At 34.1% G+C, this 25,004-nt stretch overlaps 1 long non-coding RNA gene across 1 annotated transcript in view; it reads right to left on the bottom strand.

Annotated features, from left to right (window-relative positions):
- Positions 1–25,004, bottom strand: part of LOC138325394 (uncharacterized) — a 152,636-nt gene that overhangs the window by 39,377 nt on the left and 88,255 nt on the right. The window contains exon 3 of the long non-coding RNA XR_011208775.1: positions 13,977–14,067. This is a non-coding gene — a long non-coding RNA (uncharacterized lncRNA). The remainder of the gene's footprint in view (positions 1–13,976; positions 14,068–25,004) is intronic.

The raw sequence follows: 25,004 nt of genomic DNA, 5'->3' as shown, positions 1-25,004 counted from the left end.
AAAAATATTTTTTGTAAAATTGTATAGACAAATCCTAACTATATAGAATCCAACATGTTTGATCATATCATTTTCAAATTAGGATTTCAGCTGTCATAACCACACCTACTTAGTTGTAGTTCATTGTCAGTATATGTTTTGTTCCTTTTTGTGTTACATGTTAACTATCAGCCAGATTCATGATATAGAAGGTGAAAAAAGTCAAAGTGCCTGAAAGAAATGTTAATTTTCAATTTTAACTATATTTTGTCCTTTGAAGTATCATTTATGGAAACAAACATTTTTCTTCTCATTTTTTTCAATAATTTTTTGCGTTTTTGATAAGGAGGCTAAAGATGAAGGAACTAGATTCATCCTAGTTTGAGGGTCATCCAGTGGAATATCATGTACAATACCAGTCAGCGAACTCGGGAAATGATGAAATTTCTTTAGGATCAAATAGGTCTTGTTACATCATACTTCATAATATCCATATATTTAAACCCTGAAGGAAGTCTGCCAATTACTTAATTAACCTCAAACATTTTCACGCAATTTTAACAAGCATCTGAACCATAAACAAAGTATCATTTCATTTAATGAATTGCATATTGAGTTTTTATTCGCAATGGTTTAAATAGCTCATCATCCGACATTGAATTATTTCAAAGAAGAAATGTGTAAATGCATCGTGTCGAACTTGTATCGCTTGGTCCCGATATAACTCCTGCATGAATATATCAACTTACTTAAAAGTACAGTGAGTGAGAAATATGTGGGTATCCGGGCCTTAATATAAAAGTCTGGAGCGTGGAGCACACAGGAAGTGGAACTCTTCTGTTCTCCTTTTGGCAGGGGTTGGGGTGCAGATGTCAAACTGTCTACGAATGGCAGTTAAAGATGGTTGGAGGTAGAACCAGTGTGAACACACATTTTTCCTACGCCAAATTTAAAACCAAGTGTGCGAACCCTGTTTCTACTAACTCTAAAAGGAGTGATAACACGTTGTAACATTTCCATAGTAACTCCTCACACCTTCTGTCTATATAACAATGAATGCCAAAGTTTCTTGTGCATATTGTGCAAATTGATTAATTTCTGATATTTAATGCTAAAATAATTAACGCATTATACTTAATGACTATAGGTGAATTATTGGAATTACTTAATTGCTTTGAAACAAATTCAATCTATACTTGTTATTTTTATGAAAGACTGGAAACTTTTGAAATGTTCGCCATTATTGAAAATGAGATTTCAAACCAAAATTTGACTAAAGAATTAAAACAGTTTACATTATAATCTAATCTAATTACAGCAATAAATCAACAGTTGTCACACTATAAGATATTAACGAAGGAATTGTAAATTCTGTGTAATAGAAAGAAATACATGGAAATATTAATGCATTTGTAAATGAAAACTAAAAACAAATTTTTCATGTGTATAAGTGATAATATAATAAAATGTATGGGTTTTAAACCTCCTTGTGTGAATTGTTGGAGTGTGACTGTGAAAGATCATTGAACACCAGCCACGAGAGGAGATAATCTCACCACAGAGGTCGCCACCTGATGGCGCTGCACTCACTGACCTCAGCCTTAAACATCTTGTTATATATGGGAATGTGTCCAAAACCTCATTAAGGGAAGGGATCATTAGAAAAGACACATATTTTCAGTTCCTTAAATCTCCCACTCCCTTCAAACAAATGATGGCTGGTGTCAAAACCCTTCTGGAGTACTTAGGGATCATTCAAAAGGCTCAGCAATTAACCTTCGATCTGACCCTAAATTATCCGAAAATAAGTCTCCCACTCCTTTAACTAAACAAAAGACCAAGATACCACAAAAGTTATAATGAACTAACGTCAGCCTTGAATAATTCAATATAATTATAAACCAGTACTGCATTTAAAGTTGACCTCAAAGAAGACAAATTACTACCAAATGTATCAGAGGTGCAATTGCAATGAAGCAATACATTTTTTCAACATCTCATTACATTTGACACCTAGTCTGAGTTTCTTTTGACCCGTCTGCCCATCTTAGATATATATGAGTGATTGACGGTACAGGCCAGGGCTATCGGTCTGCTGATAACGAGAAATCCCTTTACAGTGACGTACTGCATCACACCCTCCTTTTGGCACCCGTGTCCATCATCGGGCTACTGAGCATTGTCAGTTCCGCCTCTGTAATGATGTGTTTTTTCAAGGTCATCTAGATACGAAAGGTATAAAACATAATAAATTTCTTTCTAATCTGGTGCGGGAGTGTGTTTGTTTCACATGTTACTGAAGGTACCACATGCCAAGATCACACAATAGACAAAAAAAAGGAAAATAAAAAAGTTCTTATAGCATTCGTGTGATATTGTGCCAAATTTTATACACGATATACTCTGTGAATAAAGGCACCATTGATTGTCATTTATACAAACCATCAAGATTTCTCCTCAGATAGTCGTTCTAATTCAAAGTTCACAAGTATCAGGAAATCGCAATCCTCTTCTGCAATCCAAGTGGGATTTGATTCTATAGTTATAAATGCTGACAATATCAAATTTTCAGTTAATGTCTAAGAATATGAAATAAACTTTGAAAATAAAAAAATTTGGATTCAAAAGTGTTCATTTTTCCTAGAATTTTTCCAAAAAATTTTGAGATTTTTGAGATGGCAATTCAGATGAGGTCAATATCATTCCTCTTTTAAACTGATACATATACTTGACGCCAATTCCATATCAGTGATTGGGCCGTTCTCAGCTATACAAATTCACCTTTAAATGTGGAAGTTGAAACGTAATGAAATTGAAAGGATCTGTTTAAAACGTTTAATTGAGCCGCATCGGTCTGGCTAGTGTATAGCAGAATGCATCTGCGAGTAATTCACCAGGTTTGTTTTAAAGCTAAATTGACATGTTTAGCTTGGCAAAGGAGTTTTGGGCAGGACCAGGGCAGATGGGGCTTTGTTTACCTGTAGTCGACTAAACGAGATCACTAACCTACCTGCTTCCTTAACCATCACACATCCCATTCATCAAAACAAACATTGGAAATGAGAAACATATTTATGTCTTTTAATTACTAGCAGGAAATGAAAGCCAAGTGGGCGACCTTTTAATATACAAAGCTTTGATCCACTAAAATACTCATCTTGTACCAGTGGTAAGAATGAAACTTAAAGGGTGAGGAACAAAAGCCTGCAAGACATTGGATTTTTGTTTGTAATCATTGCCAAATTTTAATGATGCTCACAAGCTGTTCAAAGCAATTCAACTTTCACATCCAAATTCCTGATACTCATTACCAAATATATGTGAGAATGAAAAAAGATTTTATGAAAAAAAGACAATTGTGTACTGAATTAAGTCTTATTAACACTTAATTAATACATCATTTGAGTTATCTTAATGCAAAATGTTTGTTCTGTTGGATAAAAATTCATAGAATTCAATAGTTTACATTTTATAGTACATGCGCAGTTAACCATGTGGACTTATAAAATAATAATCAAAACAAAACAAAAGAATAAAATAAAATAATTACATGACGTTTGACCTTTAGATCATTCCACTGACATTTGGTTATGTCCAGTTCCAGTTCTCAGATATCAATTTTGTACTAAAATCAATTTCATCTTGAATATCTTTGACACACATTAATCATGATGATATGACCAGGTTATGTTTTGTCTCATTATCAACATGGCAGTGTTTTCATTTTGGCCATATGGTGTCCAGTTTGATGGCCACTTAACCTTACACCCTAAAGTACAACAGCTTTAATTGATAAATTCAGATGATAAGGATCGGGTTAAACTAATTTAGATAATATGAAAATACAAAAGATAATTTCCTTTTTATTACTATAGTCTAATGCTTTGTCATTGTTGACGGCAGATCAATTCATGATCACAAATTATCCCAGGCACTTAAATTTGGATTGAAGTGACTGCTGTGGTGGTCTTACTTGAAAAAAGTAGTCTTTCTTGTGAAATCATGTCTCTTGACAGAGGCAGTCTTTCTTGAAAGAGGAAAACTTTCTTGAGAGATCATCTCTGTTGACAGAGGCAGTCTTTCTTGAAAGAGGTAAACTTTCTTGAGAGATCATCTCTGTTGACAGAGGCAGTCTTTCTTGAAAGAGGTAAACTTTCTTGAGAGATCATCTCTGTTGACAGAGGTGGTCTTTCTTGAAAGGGATATAAATTTTTCCTGAGAGATCATCTTCATTGACAGAGGCAGTCTCCCTTGAAAGAGGTAAATTTTCTTGGGATATCATCTCTCTTGACAGAGGTGGTCTTTTCTTGAAAGAGGTAAACTTTCTTGAAAGATCATCTCTCTTGACAGAGGCGGTCTTTCTTGAAAACTTTCTGGCAGAAATTCTCTTTCTGGACAGAGATTTCCTTTCTTGAAAGAGAAATCATATTTTGGCAGAGGTCATCTAGTCCATGAATAAGATAATCTTTCATATAATCTTTCTCAAGTTCAGTTTTACAAACATGACCTCTTGAAGTGTCCTCAACAGAAGTATATATCATAGGATTCTTAAGATCAGCCATGAATAAGTTTAATTGCTTCACAGGGCCAAACAAATTTGTGGCCACTTAACCAGAATGGATTTGACTTAATGAATGGTACACTAATAGGTTCTACAGTAGATTCAGCTGTGTATAAGTTAAAACATTTACCAATGAATGTATCTCTCAATATTCATAGTGTAATACGTGTCATCTATATACAGTATGATCCGAACATGGATATCAAGTCCTCTGTGGAACATTCCAGAACATCTGATCTATCTAACATTCCCAAATGTATCAGTACCAATCAGATAGAACCCAGTGTTGTTTCCTATCTGTTATATGGATTACGTGTGTAGGGAAATAGAAATGGCTCTGCTCATGAATGACCAGACATGCTGGTTCACTGAACACTCTTAAAGAATGGGATTCAAATATGTCTGAATTCAATTGTGCATGTACATTTGTAATATACATGAAAACAGTGAAATTCAATATGTTGGATACAAATGTGTGTTAATGAAGTCAGTACAGCTACATATAGGAGACAGTAGTGTCATCGTCCAATCACAGAGGATCTGTATGTTCTTGTTCTCTGGATAATGATTGGACCATATATAAGATGACGTTAAAGGCAGAACTTGATCAGTAAAGCCAGAACCATCAATGACAGTCAAGTTGATAAGAGCAAAGTTCTCCTTTCCATTGGAAATACAACGTCAGATGATATAAAATGCTGTCAAAGTCAATGTGCATGCATGGCCACCCATAGTCTGGTTTCTCTTATTTTAAGTAAGAATTATCAAAAACACAAAACTAGGACATGGAGGCATAGTAGTGCTTATTGGAACACCCACTTCATACATGTATAGTGACCAGAGAGTTCAAATAAGGACTGCCATTGACCTTTTGACCTCTTGACCATGCAGCCATATGTTTATGCTATACAACAAATACATCTCTGACTTTGTTTTCAAAACCCATACTTGACCACCCTGTAGAACCTTCAGTGTAACTTCAACAATATGGTCTGTCTGCAATTTGTTGTTTATGCAAATCACTTTTTTATAATCATGTTTATATCTATTTAACACCAGAACTCTTCTCCATTTCCCAGCTCAAGAAAGTAGAAATACACATACTGGAAAGATAAGTAAACAGACTGCTCACACAGACAAAATGGAGGACCAGCGAAAATCCACGGGTTGAAAAGTTGAGACCTGAACTGAACATAATATTATCATTATCATTGTATGTATACTTTCGTAAAAGAATCTAGAGCATGGACTGAAGATTTGATCAGACTGCATGGATGCAAGGTTTGACCAGACCCAAGATTTGACCATGAGACTTGGCCTGACTCGAAAGGTATGCACTGAGATAAATAAACATGAAGCCAAGACATTTTCGGAAAAATGTAACATGATCTTTAACTTCTATACATCAACAAATCCTGACCTTCAACATCTTAAAGGTGGTATAATAATAAATTACAAAAACTGTATAAAAACCTATAAATTATCACTAGTGAAATCAGAATTTAATTAACAAAGATTTTGCTTTCTTGAATATGCTATCTTGAAGACAAATCACATACAGAAGAAAGAAAGATTTCAGCAAAAGTTAAAAAATACATCAAATGACACATCGAAAATTAACTTTTCTAGTGCATTTCCAAGTAGATGTCGGATGTTTCAATTTCAATTTAGGTACCAATTTACTTTGTGCTGCAAGTCAGACATGTTGAGTTAAACTTGCACCAAGCGCTAATGTATTTCCTGATATCTGTCAGACATTTAAATTTCAAAACAGAAAATTCCTTTTTAGAAAATGTTACGATATAAACGGACTTTTTTTATCAAACGAAAAAGTCGGAAAAAATAAATTTCAAGATAACTCAACATTTACTGACAAGCAGACGACAAGGTAAAAATAAAGTTCGGTAAAAATACTTCATTCAAAGTGTGTAAAGCTGGATCTTCGGGTCTGATAAGAAGGAAATGTATTTTACAGAAATCTGTGACGTAGATGTCTGTGACAAGATTTATTAGAAATGTCTTATGAGGAGTGTGGGTGTTCACCAGGTAATCTGGCCCACCATTCAACAGTTCCAACTTCATAATCTAAACACGCGTTATTCTGGACGATTGCTGAATGGCTGGTCAACTTGATGGCTTTAACATTGCATTTATTAACTATTTTGATGAAATCTATTTCAAAATGACAGAAAACAATTGATGTACAAAATAGCACATTTTTCACACTGTCAGAGAGGATATTTTCTTTCTTGATAGTTACTTTTTATTAACTATTTTGATGAAATCTATTTCAAAATGACAGAAAACAATTGATGTACAAAATAGCACATTTTTCACACTGTCAGAGAGGATATTTTCTTTCTTGATAGTTACAGGTAATCAATATCAAATTTTGTCTTTAACGTCCCAGTGCTGTCATGAAATTTGGTTTGATTTAATTGTCATTTAAGAATGTGCCAGATTTACTAATGGGGGAAAGCAATTGTCTAACATTGGATTCGAACCTGTAACTCAGGACTTGTGGTAACCATGGATGATGATAGTGAATCATGGTAGGCAGACATCAGATATTACATAACAAATATATGTAGATTTTGTTTTATATATGACATTTGAAATATTTCATCTTAATTTCATCAATTCCCTGCATAAGCTATCTATAATCACAAATGTCAATCAATTTCAATTTCACATTGATATCCGATTATTTCATCCAAGGAATGACCAAACAAACCATGCAGAAGACATTTTTTCTGCCATTTTCTGTCATGCAAATTTAAACTCAATTTATCAGAAATTACTCGTCATGAATGTGATAAAAATCAGGATTTTTTTTGTCCAACATATTCTCTCTATCACCATCAGGTCTTTAGCATATAAACAGATGTCTGCAGTTTATACATTGAAGAACACACCATGAGCAGACGACACTGACAAAATTTCGTGATAAAAATCATTGACTTTTAGTGTCGGCTCTACAGATGTCTCAACTTCGACTAACAAATTATCAAGACATTTTCATCATTTGCAGAAGATTAGCGGATTAACAACCCCATTTTTTAGGTGGAATTATAGGAAAATAACATGTGCTGTCAACACCAGGGAATGTGGAATCGGTATAAAGCAAGCCTCGCAGGAGTCTCTTGTTGTCACATTAAACTGCGGTGATATCTCATAACTGAAGGAAGAAAAATCTCTCCATTCCATGCATTATGTAAAGGATTTCTGTGTGAATTTCCATAATTTTGAATTACAAAGCCTTGCTAAGATTACTTCAGTAATTACAAAATCCTGCAATAAAACATTAATCCAGAGAAACTGTAAATCAATATTTATAGATACATTGCCTTAAGCATTCAGCTGTGTTTTGATCGAAAACAAAATTTTCACATTGCTTTATTACAATTTCGATATCTAAAAATAAATTCTAAAAAGTTAAACAAAACCTAAGAAAAACATAATCATAATCTTGTTTTTCATTGCAAATTAACAGATGAGAAATGCAAATCTTCCTTTACTAAAAAGCAGCTAAGATTTCGTCAGTCATCGAAATATTCTACATCATTAACTGAACATTGCTGTATGAAAAACCCCAACACTACAGAAACTACTCCACTTTCTGCTTGAGGTCTCTTTTTAAATTTATCATTTTGTATTATGAGTTTTTGAATAGAGACATTAATTGATCGGTTTCAGGATGAAGACAGAATCTTTCAGACATTTCTTCGTCAACAGTGTGGTGAGGCAGTAATCATCGCAACGTGGAGTTTCTAATTGTTTTTTGTATTCGTATTGTTTCCGCATTTTCCGTTGTTTTGTGTGAGTGATCTATCAGTGACAGTAGGACATAATCATTAACAAAGCCTCCAAATGACAAGTTTGAGGGATCATCCTAAAACTTAGTCTCAGTTACCATGTACAACATAGGGGTTACCAGGGAGACAGGGTGCTAGGACAGATCCCTGGTGCCATACGGCTTGATAGGGGTCAATTGGGGTCACAAGTTCATATCACCAATTACATGAATGTGATGAAGATGGTTGGTGTGTGCTGAGACCCCAGGGAAAGCCGATGTTGCCCCACATGAGCTCAGGTTTGTGCCTTGGTCATATGCCACAAGGTTGATAATTCAGTTAAAAGCTTTGATGAGTCTAGATCATAGGATTAAAAGCAAAATCAAGTCACTTATATTACCATTTTTTCCCAAGAAAATAAAATTCCTGTCTCGTTAAAAATTTATAACTCAATATTGACAGTAAACATTACTTGTCTTATATTATAGTAAATGACAATATCTGTCTATAATTAGATGAGCCTAGATAACCCTGTGGCAGTAAATTCCTTCGTTTCTGATTAATATCCAACCTCCAACGTACCCAGGGGAGACAACTGATCACTAGGACGAGAGGATACATGCTGGTAATCGGCGTAGGTCAGTTAATTACAAAAGTTTTGCCAAGGGAGACTACTTTTACACGCATAAAAATCCAATCAGCAATTTTTCAGCAAACAACCAGCAGAGTGAAGAACCACTCTCTTTCAATACATCAGTAATTCATCTCTCTCTGGTCAATGAAATGATTCTAATGACATTGCCTCTTCTACTATACCCCCCTCCCCCTACTCACCCTAGTATGATTATAATCACCCCTGCTATGACACATGCAGTTTTTACCCTATGCCATGTGATACTTTGTAGACAATAAAGATTACAGTGGCAACCTATATACATCATTGGCAGCAGATCAGCCATTTTTATTATGTCTAAATAAGGACCCTGTTGAAAGCCATATTTGCAGTATAAAATAGAATGTCCAATACAGAGTGACAACAGATAGTGATCAACATGGCAGCACACCCTGGTTTTGTTTCTTCTGATCAAATATAGAATTTCATCAGGCCACGATGCGTAACACTATAAGTTTGATGAAAAATATCATTTTATCTTTCATATCCGGAAAATATGACACAAGATAAGTTCTCCTAAATGTCAAAGACTTACTGGGTAGAAATATCATTTCTGATGTTCACCGGGATATGTTTTCAGTTAATAAGCTCCGAACTGGTCCATAACTCTTAAAACAGCAAACATGTATTGTCATTTATTCTGTTGGACCGTATTCGATTTCACCTAAAGGTTCAAAAACCATCCCAGCCTTCTGATTAAAAGCCATTGCTTTTCTTCACTGCTCTAGATCAGAATAAAATATAAAAGCCTGCAAATTAAAACTTTGTTGTTGAATGATTAGGTACAGACATTTGTAAATGAAATTGACAATTTGAAGACCACAACAGTAAATTGTTTTCTCACAAGGTGTGGAATAGTAGTTATTATCATAAAACACCGGTTAGGTATTTATGAAGTTGCAATTGCTTTGTTAGATAAAATCATCCTTGATGAAACTCTAAGATGATATTGTAGAATTAATTCTTTTACATTTAATTTTAGATAAAATTTTCATATTTTTTTTTTCTAAATTCGCAAAAAAATGTCCTGTTTTTACAACTTGATCTTAATTTCTTATTTGGTGAATTTGCTGTTTTATACTCATGTTTGAATCGGTTTAGGTAAAAATACTTAATATCAAACACATCTATTGCTTCTTAATTAACAGTGAGCTCAAGCAACAGACTAACTGACTTTACACAGGAGCTTGGGCATATGATTATGTTCCATGGGATAGAATTAAGAGATTTGAAGGACCAATCGTCTCTGGCACTTGAACTTGACCACTTGACCTTGACCTTCTAAGGTCGCCATGTAGAAGTGCATACTTGAACAAAGTAATATTTACAAATGATTTAAAACAAGATATATCACAGACTACCAGAGGAATACAGAGCTCTGTATGGAATTACTGTACCATTCAAAATCCTGATACATTCAATCATTGTCGTTTATCTTATTTTTATAGATATCAAAATACATGTACTACATGAAAATAAACTGTACTTTTCCAAATCCAAGCACGCTCAATCATCATCATTTACATTTCTTTTACTCCTTAAAATGTATGCATGATACATTGCTATGGTAACAGCTAGAGTAGAGTAACTTAAGCAAAAGTCCATTCAATCATGGAACATATAAAAATTGGCAGTATATTGAATCTATAAAACTATAATTTCAAATTCACTATATCAATTCTTATAGAAAGTATGGTCACATGAGAGATTTTTTAAATTTATTTTCAAGATTGAGATTGAGACTCTGATCATCAAATATCAAAAGCACTGAAATCATCTTCAACCGATACAATGTTTTCATCTTCAGTGAGAATTATATCAATTCACATCAGGAATAATGTCCACACATACATATACTTTGAATTTACACCTACAGTTTTCATTTTCCTTCCTGCAAGATGTATTTAATACCTACTCATCATAATTCTATCACATACCCCGAGCTTCATCCATTCCGATTACAATGACAGAGTTTAAAAATGACAGAATTAAGAAAAAAAAATATACCATAAAATATTTCATTCCCTTTTGTATCTTTCACACAACAATAATTATGATGAATTCTTTCTATTATTTTCTAAAATAATTAGCAAATGATATATCTGCAATGGCAGTGTTTTATAACTATAGAGCTGTGAACATTTAAGCACTGTTTCCTTCTTAGGTCTATTAATCATAGCGACACAAACCGCGCTGTCTTGTCCCCCGATTATTAAATCTATAATCAATATTGTGTAGGGAGGAACATACAACCTAATGAAAGCCAACATAGTCTTCCTGTGGTTATAGCTACATCATGTAAAGATGCAGATTATTAGCACAAATATTTTGCTTTGTTGATAGCCACACCTGGTGTCCCCATTATGGAGAGAATAATGAAACAGGAAACGTGACTAGAGGGTTTGTAGACATTCTGAATTATTACCACAAAGTTGAAAAATGGTGATTAGCAAAATCTCAAATTAACAGGCTTCCAGATCGATAAAATGTCAGCAAAAAGATTTTTTTTGAAATTGACAAAATGTTCAATTAGCAAGGTTTCAGATTAACATGGCCTCAGTTTTAGAAGGTTCCATTTTCTCGCTTAAATTTAAAGTAAGAAACATTAAAGAGGATTTGAATAAAAGAAATTTCAATATATTTTTTATGCAGGCTTTAAAAGAACTAATGGTATTTGTAACAAAAATACAGATCCATACAAAATGATTATGTAAGCCATTAGAATTAAAGGGTTTCCATCAGAAATAAGTTCCAGATTAAGCAGTGTTTAATTAATGGGGTCAAATACGACTTGTTGTAACAAGATCCTTAAAAGGTTTCGGCTTTCTCGGAATTAGATGGAACATGCCTGAAGTTTAAAATAAAATCCAGTCATTGATAAAATACATCAGATCAGAAATGTCATCACACTATGTAATAATAGATTCTGCCAATTCATACAAGTGTCGTCTGCTGCAACACCACAAAATGGCTTCCGAATCCATAGAAACAAGATCTTGACCTATTTTGAGCAGGGATTATTCTGATAGCATTACAGATATAACTAAAACAGACCAAAATCATCCACTTATTTATACAAAATTTAGACTGAATTTTCATTTCTTAAATATTCAGTTGATTGATTTCTATTCTTAATTTTTCATTTCTTAACAACAAAACAAGAAAAAGATTTGAATCAATGGAATACAATGGGAACAGTGTAGGTATAATGATATAATCCCTCCGGGGGGGGGGGGGGGGGGGGTCAACCATTTCAAGGCAGGAGCACTTTGTTACCAAAATACAACACAATTTGTAAGCTTGAATAGTTTCATTTCCAGAAAAATGTCAGTAGACTTTATCACCACTATATACATATACATGATATCAAGAAGACAGAAGCAAGAATTGGCCCTAAGAATGGCAGCAGCCAACATGACTACCAGTTACACATAACAAATGTGACAGGCTGATATATGGCTGATTCTTACTTCTGACCCTCTCAACCTCCTCCTACATTCAATTATCAAAATATGGCAGATTACATTTTTCTTGATAAATCTTATCCTCGGATGTTTTGAACCAAAGACAGGTACCAATCATATATGGTGCCATATGTTCTATGAAAACTTTACAAATCCTCTATCACATGACTATAGGCAAGAGAAATTACACTGCCTATAATATTTTCCTCATATTTCATAGAGGAATCTGACAAGATCGGACCTTATCTCTATATACATAGCCATAACGGAGCAATCCACAGGGTTTGTTTTATATAAACAAGCGCTCAGTATCTCAACAAGCCATACATTTATAAGCAGGGAGCAAAACACTTTTGACTTTGTAAACAATTTGATGGGCTGCAAATTCACTGCCATAAATTTCTTTCAGATCTTGAACTACCGTGAGTTAATCTTGAAATCAGTAGGGAATTTAGGATTCACTACACCATATTACAGGTAGATCATTTGAACACACTGACTTAAACTGTTCCAAATGGTCATGAATAGAAGAATTATGAACAAGTATTTGTCTTGTAAATGTACAAGCAATATACATATAGTTCAATTTATAATATATCTGGCAGGGAAATGGGGGGGCCCAGGGGTTAAATCCAAATGGGATCAATTAGAGAGGATCATTTACAGCATATAAATATATACCAACTTAATTTGAATTCGATTATATTAAAATATTGCTTGATTTGAAGTCTATTTTAATCCCTGTTCACACAAATCCATTGTCGTTCTCAATTTGGTTATATTGAAACCTGGATAAAATCTGGATAATTAGAAAATATTTCCCATTTCCCACGGATTTCAATAATTTCTGGTAGATCTAAACCACAATTCCAGAAGTCCAATTTGAACCTTGGAGGAGTGCCAATCAGTAAGAGTTATCACATGAACATTCATGATCTCATGGTCAAACAAGACCTTCATCTTTTTTATTTTACATTTTGTTGTGACGTGGGAGTATGAGGAGGACATGTGGGTAATTCATATTTAGAGACAAGATAGTGGCATCATTTTAGAACAAAGACTACAAATGTGAATATCGAACAAAGAACTTAATACAATAGTATATCTTCAGAGATTTTAAAGGAAGATAAATATTGGTTGTTATAAATCAGTATATTGAAAATGTCAAACTGTATAAGTCTATAGAATCAATATAGTGTACCCAGACAGGGAATGGCTGCTGTGAGCTGGGATCCTCAAAATAGCTGTATACAGCAGCTGGACCTCCATCACACATACTTATAGATCACATAGGTTAACGCATCTTCTGCTTACAAACAATTTATCAGAGCAAAGTTGAGAATGTGTTCTTTCATTGAAAACAGAGATATGGAGCTGAAAATCAAAACAACATCCCCATGAAACAAATCAGCTTGAAGGTTTCCATCCATAATTACTTCAGGAAATACAAGCTAATGTTATTTGTTATGATGTCATAAAATTATACAAACAATTTGAATACTTACGATGATAGCGGATCAAACTGGCCGGACCGGTAGTCGAAGTCGGAAGTGTTGGGGTCTGGAATATCATCTGGGGGGTCCAACTGACCGGTCACTGTCAACAGAAAAAAATTAATTAATTTTACTATAACAGTTTAATCAGACTGTTTATCAATCAACGGTTTAACCCAATTCATTCCTATTTGTTCCAAAGTGACATTTTACAATTGCCTATTTGTAAATCTGATTGTGCAGAAATAGTCAGTTTGGACTTTACCATTAAAACTTGAGTTTTCCTAAAGAAGTTTTAAGACGATTATCTCCCCTTTGTTAGAAACTTTATGTAGACAATCGTTCATGTAGCTAAATATTTTAAAGATGCTCCACCTCTGACAAATGGTATTTTTTCACTATTAAAAACAGGAGCAGATGATTTAGTATTTTTCTTCAGTTACAAAAGTTACTTACTTTACACAATTACCACCATTGAAAAGTTTGAGCTTCTAATTTTACTTCAAGTTAAAAATATGAAAAATAATTAATTGCATCCCGAAAAAATTCCATGACACTATATCCTATATGGAATGAAGTACTGATTGTGCATGCACCAAAAGCGAAATAAATTATTTTATATTATTTTTTGTTTTAATTAGACATATATATACACAATTAAACACCAATTATTGCTCAAATGGTTAATATCATTTATGCTCTGTCGGCCGTGGAGCATCTTTAATAATTTTAGTATTCATAATGGCCAATCTAGAATTGTGATAGAAGTGGACCAGCATGTGTAATATATTTTCTAGAACTCTGTGACAGCTGCACATAAATGATCACTGCAATCGAAGGATTTGAATCTGGGCCCTCCAAACTCCTCCTCAAACCACTACTTCCATTAGTATATCCAACCTTATCCATTTCTACTAGAAACCTAGTATTTACAATTATTGTCTTTATGGTATAAATGCCACCACCTCCATAAGAAATCAGAATGGGATAGAACATGACAGGACAGGATGGGTCGTGACATAGATGGTACCGGTAATACTATATATATACAATGTACTTTGTTTCATGACAGGACATAAAAATTCGTAATTCAATTTCTAGTTAACCTAATTCAATTTCTAGTTAACCTACGAGACAAAAAAGTGACAGAATATTAAAATTGTCTGCCACCGTGACAACAGGAAGCCCTGAACTTTTGGATGACAATTTAACTAACTAAGAAAGGCTATAATGATAATGTCAAGTCATTTCCCTTCATTACGATGTCACATGCCAATGTTAAATATGCAGGGACGCCCCAGTCCCCGGTCGCCATGGTGATACTCTCAGTCAGATGTATCTTTATTTCTACTGATGAAGTCAGACATTTGGACAGATGGCTATTAGCAATCAAGTTTTTTGGCCGTTTTTATGTAACTTTTCTTGTTGTGCGAGACTGAAGTATTTGAACAGCCATCAAATATGTCAATTTTGAGGTATGTAAATGTTGTTATGACGATGATTGAGCTGGACAACAATGGACCATCAAACCGAAACCTGTCCCCAACCAACACTTTAACTGAGAATCCTCGATCTATTTTTGGCAATTCATTACCGCCATGTGTAATTATTTCAAAATGTTAACAAGAAATAATTGATCTCTTAAAAAACAATGACTGCATTTTTTACGCTGAACATCAGACCGCTCAAGGCCAAAGGAAGATAGAAATTGCTTCTTCTTTTAGTATCAGCAAGACTGTGGCCTCTGTATTCTATCACAATCTGTGATCATTTCAAAATAAAAACCAAATTATGCCAAAGCCTTTAATACCAGGAATAAAGATTTATGAACATAAAATGATCCCCCTGTTGGCCGATTTGAGAAGTAAATTATGAGTTTTCTAACTTTTCACACCGATACTATGATTAATGCTTAGAAACACAACCCTGGGTGCTAGCCATGACGATAGCCCCAGCTCCAGTGGACGGCTATGGGTTACACTCGGCCAATCCCCGATAATGATTAGAGTCAACTAATTATAATCTGAAGAATGGTCTGGTTCATCATTTTATCATTTTGAGGTGCATAGAAAGTTGTAAAAATTAGGCCCGTTGAAGGAGTGAGTCAGCGATATTGATTTCTTGTTAACTCCTGTTGTGTTTTGTCCGTACAGAATAGGAATCGTTGTGGATTCTGTAAATCTAAACGACATTATCCCACTCCTGATCGGCCCCAGTGCGACATATCGACCAATCACATCACTTGGCCTTTGAACTTTACAGAAATGACCTGTACTATGACCAAGGTTTGACCAGATTGTAGTTATTTACAATTTAGCGTGGTGAAATGTCAGCAGATATATTACTACTCCACCAATGGATCAGTTTACAATGTGTAATAGTTTTATGATTAAATCCCAGAATTGAAGAATTATTGCAAATAGAATCCCATTAATTTCCTGGAGTATGTCAAAAAACATTAGTTATTCTGAAATACTCTACATCATTCCAGACGCAGTGTCTGCTATAATTCCAGGTTGATTTCAAATGTTACAAAGATAAATTTGTGTACTATTCATCTTGGAATGACATGACATTGTTTACTAAGTTCTGATAAATATCAAACTAATTCATTTTATATTAAGTGATGAAATCAACACAAGGAGCTAATAAAACAAAGGGAGACAACTTTGGTAAAATAATAATATCACACGTTTTTCATAGAAATTGTATCTATATGACTAAAAAAAAATGGAAACGAAAATATACGTTCATGATCAATGGTCACATGACTGCCCTCTGACCTTTGCTCGTCTTACATCTAATGTCACATGACCTGACTATGACTAACAAGATGCGTAGCCCCTTGTTGTGAGGTAGTGAATTACTGCGTTATTATCGAGAGGTGACGGATTAGTCTGGGCGTTTTTGTGACAGAGAGTAGCGAAACACTGGTAATATTGATCAACATACCAGTAATAACAATGTGAATTCCCGTAAATCCCTTAGAAACAATAAGACCAGGGACCAAGCTCTTTGTACTTTGTTCTTATAACACAACACTATAAGTAACAATAGTGCTGGGTTTCAGACAGTCTTGACCTTTCAGAAACATCGTTACCTGGTCATCAACCTATTTCTCTTGTGCTGATTATAGGTCACCATAAAATATGTCCTAGATTGGTGGATTGAATCAATATTGTTTTCTTTAAGTTGGACGAGTGGTTAAGGTGTTCTCACATTATTACTGGCTTCGACCTCCAGGTAAGGAGTTTGAAACCGACTAACACAGAGTGTATAGACTAGCTATCAGTTTTTCTGGAGGTACTCCTAAATTCCTCTACATTCTATGCCTTGCATGTCTTCAAATTACCCTAGTTATTGATAGGAGACAAAACCACATAAATTTTAACCATTCTTTAGATGTTGTTTTTTAAAACATATTTTAGGTCATCTCCCCTAAAATACCATAGGTTTTTAGTGTTACAAAAGGGCGAGTGTAGTGTGTTAGCTGTTGGAATCAAACCCAGAACCCTAGGCGTAGTGGTCCACAACTCTACAGACTGATCGAGCTACTGAGGGAAAGAATGTGATCACAATTCAAACCTGCTGTATAGTAAACAATGTGGGGCATTATGATATTTCATCATATCGCCATAGACTATAAATACATCAAGTTATGAATTATTTTAATGTACATTTTGATATCTAACTAATAAATTCTTTTGTAAAGATGAAAAGTAAGCATGGAACCTAGCTTCAATACAAATCCGATAACCAATGTGGCTCATTCTTCGGTAGTATGTATTTGAATTTCTTTCTTTCAAGTACATTCAACCCATACTGGAGGTTCAAATTTGATACAAGATTCCACTGAGGAAAAAAAAAACAACTTAAAACAAATTTCAATAAATCTATTTCAAAAAAAAAAAAAAAAAAAGAAAAAAAAAATGGATAGCAGAAAGCTTGGATTCAATTTCCAGCTTTAAAATTTAACGGCTTTTTAGTGAATGGGGAGTGGGAGGGTTGTGGGCCATATTTCACCTCTTTATAGGCTGAAAATACATTAACATGTATTCTCAGTATGTGACAAGCTATCTAAAGTACACCCCCGGCCTGCAACCACTGACTTCCACTAGCTGTACTGGTACCCATCTGCAAAATTCCTTCTGATATTTATAATCCCCAAAGCCTCCTTAATTGGGCTGAAATTTACGACAGAGACCAGGGATTAGATATTTCAACTGAAAATGGACATAAAATTATGCAAGAATTAGATTGAAAATGATGGAAGTCTTTCTTAATATGTCTCAAAATATTGTGATAATTACATTCAATTAGCCAGTGGTGACAGTTAAGGCTCTAAAAGTCCATAAAAACAAGTCTTCCACTTTTTTACCCATTGAATCATTTTCCAAAGTAATGTCTTGTTAGCATTTAACAAGGGTTTCAGGCGGAAAAAGTACAAGCGATATCCGATACATGCAGCTGGCTAACAAACAGAATGGTTTTGAGTTACTCAACTGGTCAAATTAAAGTAGGATTTCATTAGTATGCACTCTAGCAGTTGAAAAACTGTATTTGTAGCTTGACGATGATGACATAAGCATTCTTTTCTAAATTCAGTGGAGAAAGTGGTTGTCCTATACAACATTTTATCTTGAATTAATCCTACATTTTGACATTTGCATTCTCAATATTTTTATACATTAATTATTTTCTGTGAAATCAATAAGAAAATGGCCATTAACTACCATTGAAATGATCAAACTGATCTAATTACATATTTGAATAAAGTAAGAATAATTGCAAAAAGTTTGGCATAAACATTCTAATTGTAGAGAGCCAAGATGGCTATCTGCCAAAATGTTTTCATTTTGACAGTTTGAAAAATAGCCTATTAACTTTCTAATGTAAAAGTAATTACAAATTGCTAAACAACATTTGATCACGGACTGTAGAAACTTAAAACTGTCTCAAAATATTTGTTCCAAGTTTGTGATATTTTTTCAAGAATAAATACAATATCTAGTGGATTTCAAGTACATTTCATCCCTTGAATATGAGTTGATATTTTCTAGGACAAGCCTGGCTATGTCTGGATCCAAAACAAGGTTACTAAAGGTCAACTAACATCGTCCAAATTTCCTGCTAGTGGTGCCCTCTATCTAACGAGGCGCGGAAAAATTGTCACTGTCATTGGCAGAACCCGTCAATTGCAAATAAAGCCAGGACAGATAGAGAAGTTTTCTCAGACATTCTCAGAATAAATGTCTCTTGTTTAACACTGTTCAATTGTCTGGTTTCGGAAAGCGATTCCACGGTGTCATCGGAAAACGTCAGTTTCAGGAATTAAGCAAAACATGTTGATATGTATGGACATGGATATCTAAAACCAGACAGAATTCAGGAAACATACATCTTGAAACTTAATTAAAACCAAATAGAATTTTAGATTTATCTATAATCAAACCATGCAGTGTTCCTTCATTTGCTTTATATATAGATTATCTATACCGTACATGCAAATGTAAAATAATGAATTTTTAAACAATGCTTTGAAAACCACTTAACCACTAAAAAGCCATAAAATGCGATCTGAAACAAAGATGTCTTTTACATCTCCATAATTGTGACCTTGAAACAAAGTCAGAAGCAGAGATACCTTAATGACTGTGCAGTTTGTAAGATGTTTAATTGTCAATTTGAGCTTAATACAACAAAGACACAAAAAAGTTACTTTAAATTGCATCAAACCATATACAATTCAAATCTGTATCGACCTTTGACTCCATAGATTGTTCAGTTGCTCAGAAACCTACATATGGTGCAACATTTAAGGCAAACCATGATTACAATCAAAGTTAAGTAATCTTTAAAAGCACATTATAGTATTTTTCAAAAGAATGAAAGCATAAGATTGTGACATTTTCTCTATGAGTTTATCAGAGCATACAATTACAAAAGCCATAAACTTTCATTTAGGTTCACTGAATACCAGTGAAAAAATCTAACTTTGTACATTGAATGCATTTGTGTAAAGTGTTCATTTATTGGAAAAGGAACTGTACAATTGTCCTTTTCCATTAGAGGCGGTGATTTAACTACCGGATGTCGGCATGTTGGAGCAGACCTGATGAGCCAGAGACCTTTTTCAGGATGCTATGGCACCTAAATTAGCTCCCTAAAATTAGCCAAAGTAGCCGCAGCATCATGTGACAAAACCCTAAGAGCATCTTATAAATTAACAGTAGTGGCCACAGCATCAGGCCACTCAAGGCCACTGTGACTAGAGCCACAAACATGACAACATTCACAATTCACAAGTAAAATTGGATTGAGAACATCCAGGACTCCTAATAAAAGCCTATTTCAGAATGTAATAAAAAATGGTCCTTTTTCCCCAGAACATTGACAGCAATGCTACAAATTCCTCTTTATCTACCGATACTAACGCAATTTGTCTACAGGAATCCAATATATATACAACAAAACCCAATACCACCATCAATTTATCATTTCATTAATAGAGAAATGGTAACCTAGCGCATCATGCTTTTTTATTATTGGAAAAACTATAACATAGTGCATCATGGTTTTTATCACTAGAAACAGCCAATGGTTGGGCAGTCATCTGAAGTAATCTATTGTAGAGTAATTAAGATTCATTTGAATTGATCATGTTATCGTCCAGGTTATATGCACTGTTTTACATGGAACTAATCATCCTATCTAACAAGAGGTTTGACCCAGAAGAATTTATCAATTACCACACTTTTGAACCTTTCAACAGTTAACTGATCAGCAAACATCAATTCAGAAATCAAAAGCTTCTTAATAAGTTTAAAGCTCAATGTATGATTTATGTCAATTTGAATATCAATATTAATCATAGACCAGCTTCATTCTCTTGTTTTCTTAAAAGTGCGAGCACATATGGTAATTTTAGGCAAATCACCTTTTTCAATTAACCCACAAAAGAATCATAGGAATAAAATTTTTCAAATGACCGATTTACAAAAAAAATGATGAAATTTAAGGAAATCATTAGCAATGAATTATGAATTCTCTTTTGTTGACTAACATAATTATAGTCTTCAACAGGTGAACTTAGTATATAATCTGCTATAATTCTCGTTTCAGACTCATTCTAATGAACTGAAAACTCTCTATACTTGATCACCAGATCAGTCATAAAAGTCTACATGCCGCATTCCACCTTATCTCTGTCTCCTAAGATAAAAACCTCATAAACAGAACTCACTATAAAGTTGTGTAAATAAAAAATTGGAATTCATCTTTGGTCTTCCAATTAACTACAGCTTTAGACACCCCTTCATTTAATCAAATATATCTCAAAATAATTAATGCAATAAAAACATAAGGATATTTATTCAAATGATTAATTTTCTGTCGAGATAAAGCTTGGTTATCTTAGATTCAAAAGCTCACCAAATTGATCTTCTTCTGATCTTGGTGAACCCATTTGACTTTAGGGCTGGCCAGTACATGTCGGTTATAGCCCTATAAACCCCACTAAGGAGGAGAGAGAAAGGCAAGCTTATTGGTAGATGATTATTAATCAGAATGCTGGCAGGAGATTTGACCAGCGTGGCCTCCACCCTTTACTTGTAGGGTATCAGTAGCTGGAACATCCTAGGATGTCATGTTTTAGGGCAAACCTGGTTTTGTTTTCCATCCAAAACAAGGATGCAAGCCCTATTTTGTTTACCATTAATCTTCAAGATTAAGAAAAAATATTTTGTTTACCTTCCGATTTCAAGACTAAGGTTAAATCCGACTAAAACAAGATCGAAACATTTTCTGTCTCAAGATTGAGGATAACGCCCCGTTTAAACTGTAAACAAAGCCGAATTTGTTGCTGCAAATATGGCTTCTAGTTCAAGACTTTGAGAAAGAATCTGGTGCCCGCCCGTAAACCATCCGATCTGAGAGCAGTGAGGTCTTCTTTTTGGCTATACCTCTAAACTTCCAAGATGAGGACAGACCTTATTTATGTAAATTTTCTGACAACAGATCAATAGAGGTATTAATGGTTACCTTCAAGCATCAAAGATTAGGGAAAAATACATTGCAGTCATATCCAATAGCTTACCAAAGGCATTGTGCCACATTCCACTTAAAGGAGAATCCTACATTTTAAAAAGACAGAAACCCACAATTTTATGTTGTCCCTATTGTCTTGGCCTTATCTCCCAATTCTACATGTTCTTCTAATTGACTTAGCCTCAACTGTTTTCTATCACCTTTGAACCAAGTTTACAGACAGGACCATCACTCCCTTAGTTCATTATCCTCCTAAGCTTTCATTACAATGAGAAAGGTAAATAACTTCCATGTAAAGTTCTTATGACCTACCATTTTCCATCCCAAACAAAATTAAGTGCCATAAGTTATCCCTAACGAAATCAGATAAGACTTTGGCCTTTCTGTGTGGCTGTACAAGTAGCCTGGTGGCCTTGGTTGACCCTGGATAGATGCTCCCTTCACACTTGTGAGGGATAACTTAGCACCCAATGAGCCAGATAAGGGAACAATAAAACCTGACAATTTGGTCCTTGTTAGCAGTCATCAGTAGGGTTTTTATCATCCTCTGGGTAGCTATAACTTATAATGAGACACCAGGTGCCTCAGTTGCTAAACTCTGCCCCAGAAACAAACAAAATGGCAGAGAATATAAAACAACAAAAAACCAAGCGGAGATGGATGTCAAAAAGCACTGGCACCCTTCAACTTTGAGAATGTCCTTCTTCAATTCTGCCTCAAGTCTCCTATCCCGGAGTCACCATTCCAAAACTTAATGTAAAGCAATCTAATATTCGTAGGTTGGGTGATTTTTCTCTTTGTACTTTGACTTCCTCTGCCACTAAACTCCGCCAATACTATGATTCTAAAGATAACACTTTTGAATTTGACAGTAAGAAAAAAGTGTCTCCATGTAAAAATTACTAGATATTTTGTCATAAGCATGCTGTCATATCTTAGTAATGTCCTTCGAAGCAGAAGATTTCCAATAAACTGCAAGCAGGATGTGGGACCCATCAATAACTAGTTATAATTTGTGTAACACAATCCCTGATCAATATTAAGCTGTGTACCTAAGGTGGCATGTCATCATTATCATGTCATAACTTTCAAGTAAAATATTTTTTTAAGATATTCTTTATTCAACAGTTCTTCTCTCCTTGAATAACAAATTTTCCATTACAATATAAAACAGTTGCATTAATCCAGCACGTCATTATGTCCTAAAATTACTTCCTAATTATTCATCGCTAATTGTCGTGTAGTATTCTTCGACATTCTTCAGTGTAAATGCGAAAGTTACTTTTTCAACGGTTTTGTTTTAAATCTAATTTAGCATTCATTTGTTACAAGAGCAACAGAATGATTTCGGTGCCACAGCACCATGTTTCCTGTATAAAAGGACTTTTACACTTGTCCAAACTAGCCTCTCATTCATCTTCATTTTCCAGTCAGTTTTGCCAGAATTTTGCACCTTTAACTACCACAGTTAATGACAATAAAGACAAACATCAACCTATCAACGTTTTGTTAGCTTTATTTTTTAAAATTTAACAAAAGCAACAAAACAAAATCAAACGTTTAACGAATCCTAAAACATTTAAGCATTTTTATCCCTCTTAAACAACTTTGTCTAAATCTACAAAAAGTCCAGAGATTTTTTTATTATTTTTTTAAGGTTATTCAACCATTCTTCAACGATATCAAAGCTAACAAGGCTAAACTGACTAAACATGTCGTGAGAAGCCCAGCATGAAGTCCATCTGTCCCTCCATCAGAATTTAGAGGTGTGGCTACAATACTGACACCTAGTGGCAAATTTGGTGCAACAATTGTCGCCATACACACACCACTTGCATCGACAATTGCATCGTCGGGATTCCTGCACTAATTCACAACAATCAAATCTCCGTCAGTGGTGTGTAATAAGTTGCGATGACCTCATCGTACTGTCCAAATCTGATTGGTGTATAATAAACATCTGGGTCAATTCACATCATGATTTGTTTTATTTCAATACAAAACAGTAGAGCATTTGTCTATATGAATCCCTTTATGGGAATGTATATCAACATATATACAATACATCTTTTAATTATAACCTAATGTATTCAACCCAATAAGCGCCCATGTCACTATAAGTGCCCCTCCTCATTTTTGAGGCCACGATTTCAATTGTCCACACATAAATAAAGACCAAAACTACATAAAACTGTCTAGATTTCCAATAATTTCATCTTATTAGCACCTTTTCATTTTTTCAATTTTGTAAATGCCCCCAGGGCGCTTATTTGGGTCGTATATGGTTGAACAGAAATATAGCCTGATCAATGTCCAGTCTGTTTGATGTATCATATATAGAATAGAAATAAATAAAAATCCCCTTTAAAAACTCAAAACATAAACCTTGAAATAACTAAAAACATAGTTTGGCTACAACATTAAATCTAAAATTCTCTGTAATCACAACTCAATTTCCTTAAAACTATAGCTGTCTCATCATCTTTCTACAAAATGCATTTACTTGTATAGCTTATAATTATTTCTGAAATTTTAAGTTATATATGTTGTCATAAATATAAATACACACGCGCATATATACACCATGGATACAGCCTCCATCGATTGAGCCATGCAAGCATTATATATTTACATGAGGCGAAGCATTTTCAACAATTAAGACCTAGCTAGCTTATATCTTTTAATAACTTGCCATAAAATAAAATAAAACTTTTTAATTATAATAGTTTCATTTTAATTTTCTCTCCTTTAAAATTTTAGAAGTCTTGGTTTACCATGGTTCCGATTTACAATTAAAATTCTTTTAAGACTTCACATTATTTCTTTCAAATAGTAATTTAAGTCATAATTATTTCACCAAAGAAAATAATTTATTCCTTTTTTCATATGTAGATTCTTGTTTATAAAGTTATTTAGCTATTGCAATGTACTTTAATTTACTTCAAAACTTCTATTGTTATAGTTAAAATAAACTTTAATTGGCAGAGCTATTTT

Source organism: Argopecten irradians, chromosome 6, assembly GCF_041381155.1.
Source record: "Argopecten irradians isolate NY chromosome 6, Ai_NY, whole genome shotgun sequence".
Classification (NCBI taxonomy): Eukaryota; Metazoa; Mollusca; class Bivalvia; order Pectinida; family Pectinidae; genus Argopecten; species Argopecten irradians.
The sequence above is the reverse complement of the archived record's forward strand: the minus strand, read 5'-3'. Positions and strand labels throughout refer to the sequence as shown.